Here is a 10,874-nt window from a genome sequence, read left to right on the forward strand (position 1 = left end):
AGACCAGTGCTTGTGGTGGCCACTGGGCCCTGAACTGGGGGGGTGGGGGGGGGTGTCTGGAGGCCTGGGTTGGATCTCCATAGCCTCTGGGCTATCTGGATGCCTTCTGGAGGGGGGTGCTGAGAGAGCGAAGGAGGTACACACAGGAACTAGGGGGATTGTAGGGTCCCTCCTGAGACCTGTGCTGTTAAACCTACAGTCCTCATCCAGGGACATAGTCATAAAGAATGCCCCCGGGGTCCCAAGTGGTAAAGCTCATACCTCCACACGCTGCCACATCTCCAACCCCAGGCTTCCGGTTCTAAGAGACAGGAAGGCAAACTGATGAGACAAGATCCTGAGAGTAACTAGAACTTGCCACCTTCCTGCCTTGGCCTCCTGAGCGCCGAGGCTACAGGCACGCACCATAATACCTAGTTTCTTTTTCTTTCTCTGGAGGTGGAACTCGGGGCCTGATGCATGCTGGGCGGGCACGATTGTAACTTGCAGAGGAGGCTCGTTTTTTTTTTTAAGAGAGCATGCTTCCAAAAACCAGAGAGGAGGGCAGGAGGGCGCGTGGGAGAGCCGACCTTTACGTTGATGTCATTCCTGGCATTGGTTGTGTGGCGCTCTGACCCTCTGGGAGCGCTGGGGAACTGTACACACCAGAGCGGCTGAGCACTGGGGGGGAGGGTTTAGGGACAGCCCCCTATAGGGGTCCTGTGGAACCCTGTTAGGCAGAGCATGGGCGGGTCAGTTGTGGCCAGCTGGTATTAGAAGTCTGGACTTGGGCTGGAGAGATGGCTCAGAGGTTAAGGACACTGACTGCTCCTCCTCCAAAGGCCTTGAGTTCAATTCCCAGCAACCACATGGTGGCTCACAATCATCTGTAATGTGATCTGATGCCTTCTGACCTTCAGGTGTATGTGCCGGCAGAGCACTGTATACATAATAATAAATAAATCTTAAAAAAATAAAAAGTCTGGACTTTTAGGCTAGGGGACAAAATGTGTGAGGGAATGGAAGTCTAAGATGAGGTTGCATGCTGCCTTTGGTGGGTCAGGATATGTCCTGTGGGGGCTGAGTGTGCCCCCAGGCCTGCTGGTCTGCACTGGGCGTGGGAGGGTTCAGGCATTGATGTGGCAAAAGATCACTTGAGACAGGAGTCCTTTCTGAGGTCCCTTTAAACAGGCCGTTGTTGGTCTGGGGCAGAGGACAAGGTGAGTTCACGTATATGACCTTGGTAGTAAGCTGGGAAGAGATGAGAAAGAGTGCCGAGTGCTCACATCTCGGGACGGTGTAGTTTTATTGTTTTCTTGCATTGGAGAAGGGTAAATGACAACAGGAATGGACTACCGCTTCAAACTCCGCCCCACAGGTACTGGGGTCTGTTTTCTTTTGAGGATCCCAGCCAAAGGGGGAGCAGTAGGAGCAAGGCAGCGTGGGGAAGGAACTGCCACTGGCCACGGGGACATGTTTTGTTTGGAAATATCTTTCCTGAGTTATATAAGACAGGGCCAGTGTAGAAACAGAACCAACAGTGCTCAAAAAGAAGCACCGTGTTCTTTGATCGCCATACCCTGGGACTTGTATATTGAGTGACAATGGGGCTGCCAGGCAGCTGCTACCTTGCTTGCTCCATGCCTGAAGGACAAGGCTGCGCCCACCTGTCTTCCAGCCCTCTCCTGCTCAGCTCTAGTTCGCCAGCCAAGCCTGTCCTGGACTCCTGGGAAACTCTTCCCCTAACTGTGCAGAACTCCAGAACTTGGACTCTACCCACTGCTCGCTCAGGGGGCCTTACTGAAACACTGCTGTGGCCTGGATGCCCTCCTATGCAGTCAGCCCCTAGATGGGGATCCCACCCCACAAGGAGATGGCATTAGGAAGTAGGGCCTTACTGGTTATCAGCGTCTCCTGTCTTCAGGGACACACGGCTTGAGGAAGACAAGCAACAGGTGGTTCCAGTGGTTTGAAATGCATTTTTTAGAATAACAAAAAAAAAAAAAAAAAAAAAAAAAAAAGTCCTAGGGCCAAAGGTGTCAGAGGAAAATGGTTGAGCAGTTCAGAGCACTCCTTGCTCTTTCAGAGGACCTGAGTTTGGATCCCAGCACTCATGTCTGGGAGCTCTTGAGCATGCAACTGCAGCTCCAAGGGGATCCAATGCCCTCTTCTATTTTCCATACATACATACATAAATATATAGCAACATTTTTTTTTTTTTTTTTACAGCCTGTAAGGCTGGATGCGGTAACTCACATCTTTAATCCCAGCACTGTGGAGGCAGAGGCAGGCCTGGTCTACATAGTGAGTTTTAAGCTAGCTGAGGCTACTAGTATAATAATCAGGGTCCTCTAGAGCAACAGTTCTCAACCTGTGGGTCAGCACTCTTTTTTCAAGCTCTAGACATATTTGCATTATGCTTTGTAGCAGTAGCAACATTACAGTTATGAAGTCACAACAAAAATAATGTTATGGTTGGGGATCAGTACACCATGAGGAACTATATTAAAGGGTCACAGCCCTAGGAAGGCTGAGAACCACCGCTCTAGAGGAACAGAACTTAAAGAATGCTTACACTCTGTGGTCCAGCTAGTCCAGCAATGGCTGCCTATGAATGGAAGGTACAAAATCCACGAAGCTGGTTGTCTCAGCTGCTGTTCGGTATATGCTGGGACCCTGAAGGAGTAGGCTCCAAGGCCAGTGAAGGGATGGGCTTGCCAGCAAAGATGAGAACAAGCTGGCAAAGAGAGCAAGCTTCCTTCTTTCCTGTCCTTTCTACAGCCTGCCAGGAGAAGGTGTGACCCAGATTAAAGGTGGGTCTTCCCACCTCAAAACATCTGGACTAAAAGTGTGTCCTCCCACCTTAAAGAGTGCATTAGAAGTGGATTTTTCCCACTTTAAATTAAGCAAACATCCCTCTAGGTGTGCCCCTCCATTTCTGGATTTCAGTTAATTTCCAAATATAGTCAAGTTGACAACCAAGAACAGCCACCAGGACAACTAGGGAGAAAAACAGTCAACAACAACAAAACCCTGTAAGGAGGGGCCAGCTAGATGGTGTAGTGGGTGATGGTATCTGACACCTGAGTCTGAGTCTTGAGACCCATATGGTAAAAAAGAGAGAACCAGGCCAGGCATGGTGGCTCATGCCTTTAATCCCAGCACTTGGAAGGCAGAGGTAGGTGGATCGCTGTGAGTTCAAGGCCAGCCTGGTCTACTAAGTGAGTCTAGGACAGCCAAGGCTACACAGAGAAACCCTGTCTCGAAAAACCAAAAGAGAGGATAGGAGAGGAGAGGAGAGGAGAGAGAGAGGAGAGGAGAGAGAGGAGAGATGAGGAGAGCGAGAGAGAGAGAGAGAGGAGAGAGGAGAGAGAGAGAGAGAGAGAGAGAGAGAGAGAACCAACTGACACCACTTGTCTTCTGATCTTCACACTTATGCTGTGGCATGGATGCCCCTCCCCCAAATTAATGTATATAAAATAAAGAGTCCAATAGGAGACTGAGGATATGGCTTAGTTGGTCAAGTACAGACATGAGGGGACCTGAATCTGGGTCTCCAGCCGGTCTGTCAGAAGGCTGGAACAGTAGGGTCATCCACAAGTTGAAGGCCAGACTATGCTGTGGTAAGACCTCTTCTCAGTTAGGCCACCCTGAGGAGCCAGGGAAGTGCTGAAGGAGCCAGCTGTGCAGGCGTAGGGAACACCGCCAAACCAGGAATAGCTGTCTCAACCTGGCAGGCAGCCTCAGAGGAAGCCAGGACTGGTTTGTCTGGCTGGGGCACCTTGACGTATCGTACCCACTTCAGGCTTCCAAGAGGGAAGTGAAGCATGGAGTTCTGTACAGCTGCCTCAGACTCCCAGGCCCTGAACAGCAAGGGCAGCTTACGTTGAAGCCAGCCTCCTCGGCACATCTTAACAACTTTGGGGACGTTGTCTCAGAGTTCTAGAATGCTTTGTTGGCAGTCTTGCCTGGCACCCCTGTTTGGGCCTTTGTCTCAGATCACGTGTGCTTTGTGCTAGAAAAGGATGCAGGGAGCTGACAATATTCTACTCTGCTATCGTCCTGCTTCCCATGATGCTCTGGTTCCAGGAAGTAGAGGATGAGGATTAATGTAATAAATGTGCTTCCCAGCCTTGGATGTAGGTGTGTTGGGAGTCCTGCATTTCCAATGGTTCCCCTGGGGTGAGCTCTTGCTTCACCAGAGACTGTCTTGGCTTGCTTCAGAACCCATTTGGCTTTCAGGAGTCAGCCGATGGGAATTGGAATACAGAGCTATAGATAGATAGATAGATAGATAGATAGATAGATAGATAGATAGAAAGAAAGAATTGGAATACAGAGCTATAGACAGACAGACAGACAGACAGATAGAAAGAATTGAAATACAGAGCTATAGATAGATAGAATTGGAATACAGAGCTATAGACAGACAGATAGATAGACAGACAGACAAATAGGTAGGTAGATACGTGGACAGATACTAGATCTAGTTTGGGATGCCCCCAAGCTAGAAGCCACAGGAATCCCTCACAGCTATCTGACCATATGCCCTACTGGGCTCCCACTGGCACACTGGCAGCCTGATGATGCCAGGAACAGGCCATCCCCAGCACACAGTCAGCATCAATAGGCCCTGGAGGGCAGTGGCCTGAGGAGGACAGTGTCCGACACAGCTTTGATTTGAAGTGAAGTGGAACTAGTTGGAGCTGGCACCACAGGAGAGGGAGAATGCAGTGTCTGGAGCTCAGGCTGGTCACTGTCGTATTGGGCAATGCCACCTCATGAGCATCAGATGTGGCCAAAGGGAGCCCTGGGCAGCTGCAGAAACTGAAAGGGAGGCTAAAGAAAGATGTTCAGTGTTTTGAGCCTGGGAGTTCCGTGAACCTCTGTGGGGTTTTAGGCAGTGTCTGCAGCTTCCTTCCCCTGCTTTCCTGCCCAGCATCAGGAGCAGCCCTGGGTAGGGCGGTCAGCTTCTTCTATCTCTCTTGCTGTGTGGGGCTCTGTGTCTGCTCCACCAGGCTTTTGTGCGAGGCAGGGGCGAGAAACACAAAGGGTGCGGTTCACTTCTGAGGTGTAGCCCTGTAAAGGTCTTTCTGACCACAGGGAGGATGCCTGGCACCTTCAGGTGGCCCTTGAGGCTGGATCTTCATCTCCTTCTTGGCATTTTGTTCCATTTTCCCCTCTCTGAACTGCTGGCAGCCCACTGGCTGTGTCCCTGTTCCCAAGCAATCTATTCCTGCACATATGAAATGTGTCCCAAATCACAGTGAAACTTCCATCCATATTGGCTCCCTGGAGCCCACTCTGAACATACTCTTGCTTGCTGCCTGCCAAGAAGGCCTTCCAGATGGTTCTGTTAGCTCCTTTTTGGCCTCTAGGGTACCCCAGCTGGGGACAGCCATGGTTTCTGGCTCTTTGTAAATGGTTTGGCAGTGTGCCTCCAAAAGTCATTGGTGTTGGTGAGATGACTCAGTGGTTAAGAACACTTGCTGCTCTTCCAGAAGACCCGAGTTTGTTTCCCAGCACCCATTTTGGGTGTTTCAAAACTCCCTGTAATTTCAATTTTACGAGATCCAACACCTTCTCTGGTGTGTGTGTGTGTGTGTGTGTGTGTGTGTGTGTGTGTGTGTGTGTATGTGAGTGTGTGTGTGATGTGTGTGATCCCAGGTTTCATCCCCAGCATCAGAGGGTGGGGAAATAGAACCTAACATCTTCCTTCCTGTGCTGAGTGTTTTCTACTTTCCATGTAGGGAAATTTAACCCTGGGTAGGCTAAACATTTGCCTAGGTCATGCAGTGGAGTCAGGCCGGTCTATCCCAAGCTGTCTGGCTTACAGCCACTGGCTGTGAATCATTCCTCTGGGTGCTATGGACATGTACTGGGAGTAGATTCCCTAGGACCCAGGTAAAGACACATGGAGAAGAAGGGGAAAAAAGTTGAAATCCAGTATTAGAAACCCCGGGGGCTGGAGAGATTGTTCAGTGGTCCCAAGCACTTCCTGCTCTTGCTGAGGACCCAGGTTTGGTTCTCAGCACCTGTGTTGGGTGGCTTGCAGCCATGGTAACTCCAGTTCTGGTGACCTCATGCCCTCTTCTGGCCTCTGCAGGTCCTTGCACGCTCATGGTGCACATAATAACAGTCACACACATACACATAAAATAAAATTGTAAAAATATTTAAAAAGAAAGAAACACTCAGGAGCCCACTGTGCTGGGTGTGGTAGTTCACACCCGTGCTTCTACCTGTCAGGAAGCTGAGACGGAATTCTGGTTTTGAGACAGTGTCTCGAGTGCCCCAGGCTGGCCTCACATTTGTCATGGAGCAATGGCTTCTGATCCTCCTGCCTCCGACTCCCAAATGCTGGAGTTATGGTCATGTGTCACCATGTCCAGCAGGAAAGAGTCTCTTTGGTCCCTCTGGGGGCTGGGTTGTCTGGCCTGCATACACTATCAGCCTCTCAGGTTGGTCATAGCTCAGGGTTAAGCAGGAAAGTGAGTCCAATGTGTCCAGACCCTCCGTGGTGACTCAAAAAACCTGTGTTCTCCCCAGAGCCCTCTGTGGTAGCCTGAGGCATGGACTGTGATATCTAGGTGAAGGAGGCCAAAAGGTGGCCTCCATGCCAGTAATAGCTACTTAGCTCATGACAGGATGTGGCCCCATCAGGCACCCCTTAGGCTTTTCCTGTTGTCCTTGCAGACCTGAGATTCACTGAGAAAGTCAAGACTCAGGGAGGTTGTGTCGCTGACCCAACATCACACAGCTGGGCATGCACCTCTCCACAACAAACTTAGGCCAAGGGTAGCACACCTTCCCAATGCACATAGACAGAGCTCCCCGGCAGAGGTCTTTTCCGTCCTCGCTACGTTCTCTACCAGAGAGAGAGGTGATCCCAATATTTCACAGGCCCCTCCATGACTAGAGTCAGTCTAGAAGGAGGTGGGGCAGGCACAGGGAGCGCCATTCCTCTGTCTGTACCTCAGCTGCTTTTCTCATGGATTACAGCAAACCTCACCTTCCACTGGCCTAGAGCGAGCCCCTCACCTCCCACCCCATCCTCCTATCATCCATTTCATTGTCTGTCTATCTATCTATCTATCTATCTATCTATCTATCTATCTATCTATCTATCATCTACCTGTCCAAGTTCCATCTTTGCCTCCATCTATCTCTTATTCATCAATCCTATTACTACCAATGTAGAAGTAACTTTTATTTGCCTGATGTATTGTCTTCTCAGAGGCTTACTGCCTCCATCTCCTAACCTAGGCCTAGTCCTGGAAGCTTCCAGCCTCTGTACAATCTAATCTAGGCCTAGAATGTTTTCAGCTTGTTAGACTTACTGCTGAATAAGCTCACCCTTTCTTGTTTTTGTTTTTGTCTTGTTTTGTTTTGTTTTTTTCTGAACTCTGGCTGGCTGGTTCAACTCAGCTGTTCTATCTCAAACTCCTCTCCCAGCTGACTGATTCAATCTGCCTTCCCGCAGTTTCTCACTGAATTGCTCTGCTTGGCCTCATATTAACTCTAGCTTTCTGTTCTAATCTTCTGGCTCCTTGTCATTCTCAGGCTCATTCTGTCTTCACCTGTGTTGAGCTTGTTTTCTTTTCAACCTGTCTCTTTAAAACTCCCAGTAAAACTGCCTCTGAATGCCACAGACTGCACTGCCATGAACTCAACACCACTGCACTGCCTCTCAACTCACTGCCTCTCAACAGAAGTACCTGAACAGAACTGACTAGAACTCAGAGATCTGCATGCCTCTGTCTCCTGAGTGCTGGGATTAAAGATGTGTACCACCACGCCTGAACCTAAACTTTTCTTTACCAGAAACTTGCTCTGTACAGGGCTGGCTTTGAACTCAGAGATCTGTTTCCTCTGTCTTCTGGATTAAAGGTGTGTCTGTATTCTAGCTGGATCACATAGACCTAGGAGGTCTTTGGATGTGATCTCTTGCCAGAGCAACCATGTTCCGAATTAAAATTCCTCTATACAGCAATCCATTTTCCCCTTGCTCATCTCTTTATCCATTCTCCGTCTCTGACTCTGCCTTTTTGTTGCTCCATCTACCCATTTCTACCTGTCCATCTTCCCCTTGCTTACTGTTCAGCCACCTTCCTTTCATCTATTTTCTTCTTCCAGCCATTCCAGTCTCTATCTGACCTTCTTCCCTTGGCTAATCTGTTCACCCATCTGTCCATCTTCCACCCACCCACTCATCCATTCTTCCCTCCCTTCCTCCCTCCCTCCGTCTTCTTCCTGCCTCTCTATTCATCCAACCTCCTCACTGACCTGTTCTCTTCTACCTCCTCTAATCCACCTACGCAGTAGCCCACCGTGACCTGTATGCTGTGGGGACGTAGGAAGGCCAGCAAAGGCTATCCATGTCCATGAGAAGCTTACAGGCAGCGAGGAACCAGTACAAGGCAGCCATGCAGTCCGTTGCATAGTTGTGGTTTTGGTGAACATGGACATATTTGTTCAAAAGACAAAAAATGCAGGAGCAATTAGGCTGTGGTGACTGAGAACATGACTGTCACCTTCCTTATTCATGCTCCTCTCCCTCCCTCCCTCCCTTCCTCTCTCAGTTCTCTCCCTGCTCCTCTGGATGCCATGTGACTCTTGGTATGCTCGCACACACATGGAAGTTAAGAGGACAGCTTGAGGAGTAGTTCTCTCCTTCCTCCAACATGTGGGCTCAATCTCAGTGTGTCAGGCTTGTTAGCAGGCAGGCACCTTTATCCACTGAGCCATCTTGTCAGTCCAGTTATCTGTCGCTTGAAGTAACTCTGTTATACAGAATAACAGCTTGCAGGCTCCTAGTTAGAACCTAGACATGAATTACTCCATGTCTGAGTCACTGTTCTATGGCTGTGAAGAGACACCATGACCAAGGTAGCTCTTTTTTGCTTTTCTTTTTATATTTTATTAATTTATTCATATTACATCTCAATTGGTTTTTTGCTTTTTTGTTTTGTTTTGTTTTGTTTTTGAGACAGTGTTTCTCTGTGTAGCCTTGGTTGTCCTGGACTCACTTTGTAGACCAGGCTAGCCTCGAACTTACAGTGATCCACCTGCCTCTGTCTCCCAAGTGCTGGGATTAAAGGTGTGCACCACCACTCCTAGCCTCTTTTTTTTTTTTTTTTTTTTAAAGGCATTTAATTAGGGGTTTGCTTATGGGTTCAGAGGTCTAGTCCATTATCATGTTGGGGAGCATGGTGACCTGCAGACAGGCATGGTGCTGGAGCAGTAGCTGAGAGCTACATCATGATCCATAGCCAGAGAGAAAGGGGTGGTGTGGGGGGGGGGCAGAGAAGGAAGACTCTGAGCTTAGCATGAGCTTTTTGAAACCTCAAAGCCCACCTCTGTGACCCACTTCCTTGAACATAGCTACACCTCTTAATCCTTTTAATCCTTTCAAATAGGGTCAATCTCTGGTGACTAAGCATCCAAATATATGAGCCTATGGGGGCCATTCTTATTCAAACCACCACACTCCATTTTGAGTGTAAGTGTCAAGAAAGAATGATTGCACATCCTGCTCATACAGGTGAACACCCCCTGCCAGCACACCCAGAGGCACACACTGATCGTTTATCCACGCTGTTTAGGAACAACGCTTGTGAATATATCAAACCCTTAGCAACACCAGATTGATGAACTCATCAACTAAACAAGATGGAACCCCTCACTTGGATCTCACCTCTGTCACAGAGCTTTCTGCCTCTGACATCAGGAAAGCTGGGATGAACCCTGACACCTCTTTGTAACCTTTTCTTAGTGCCCTCTCTCTCTCTCTTTCCCTGTGGCGCCCCACCCCCACCCCCACAGGGTTTCTCTGTGTGGCCTTGGCTGTCCTGGAACTCACTCTATAGACCAAGCTGGCCTCGAACTCACAGAGATCTGCCTGCCTCCACCTCCCAAGTGCTGGGATTAAAGCATGTGCCACCGTTGCCTAGCTCTTCACCCATTTTAAATCTATGTGTGTGTGTGTGTGTGTGTGTGTGTGTGTGTGTGTGTGTATTACTGTGTAATGTGTGATGATCTGAGAACTAATAACAATAACTAAGATTGGAATAAAAGACTCTGTGATTGCTGATGGCCACAGCAGCAGGTAAAATCAGGATTACTTGGCAAACCAGTCAATGAAAGTGACTCGTGAATTGAGGAAACATGTCTATCTTTGTTTCTGTCATTGTGTGTTCAGGGCTCTTTTTAAGTAATCATGGGGTAGAGAGAGGCCTTGAGAGACTTTTGAGCCTCCTGCATCATGAAGGACTTTACTAGGTCCACTCTCTTTAGAGGCTCCAGTGGGTTGTCACTACTGCTCTGTTTCATAGTGATGGTCATGCCCAGCTGGAACGGGCAGCTGACCACACCAGGCCTTGCAATCTGCCTTTGGGCTTTTTGGGCGTTTCCTGTCTGTCTAGGGCTCTCTGTCTCATTTCCAGCACATCAGGTCTCTGAGGCAGGGACTAAGCTGTGTGTATTGAAGTGTTTCATTGTTTGACACCTGGCATGTGTTGGTTGCATGCATCAGGAGCCTGGACAGGTGGGCTGCTGTCCAGGAATGATGACACAGGTTTGGAAGTTCGGATGGACAGTGGCTGCTGCTCCACCAAGACTGGATGTGGGCCAGAGAGAGAAAGGGTAACTGGGAGAGCCCAGTGTCAGGGTGGATGTCCCTATCCGCTGGCAATGTGGGACTGCAGGGCCCTTATCCTCTCAAGGGGACAGTGTGCGTTAGGCTCTCTCATTGTCCGAGATCCTAGTTCCTTGAGTGTAGTGTTTGGCCCAGCTGCTTCTCCAGAGCAGACCCATCATTCCCTTCTATACCCTCCGCTTCTATTAATGAACTGGCTGGCAATTCCGCAGGGACACAGCTGGGGCACAGCACAGAT

The sequence above is a fragment of the Acomys russatus genome, chromosome 1 (assembly GCF_903995435.1).
Source record: "Acomys russatus chromosome 1, mAcoRus1.1, whole genome shotgun sequence".
Lineage (NCBI taxonomy): Eukaryota > Metazoa > Chordata > Mammalia > Rodentia > Muridae > Acomys > Acomys russatus.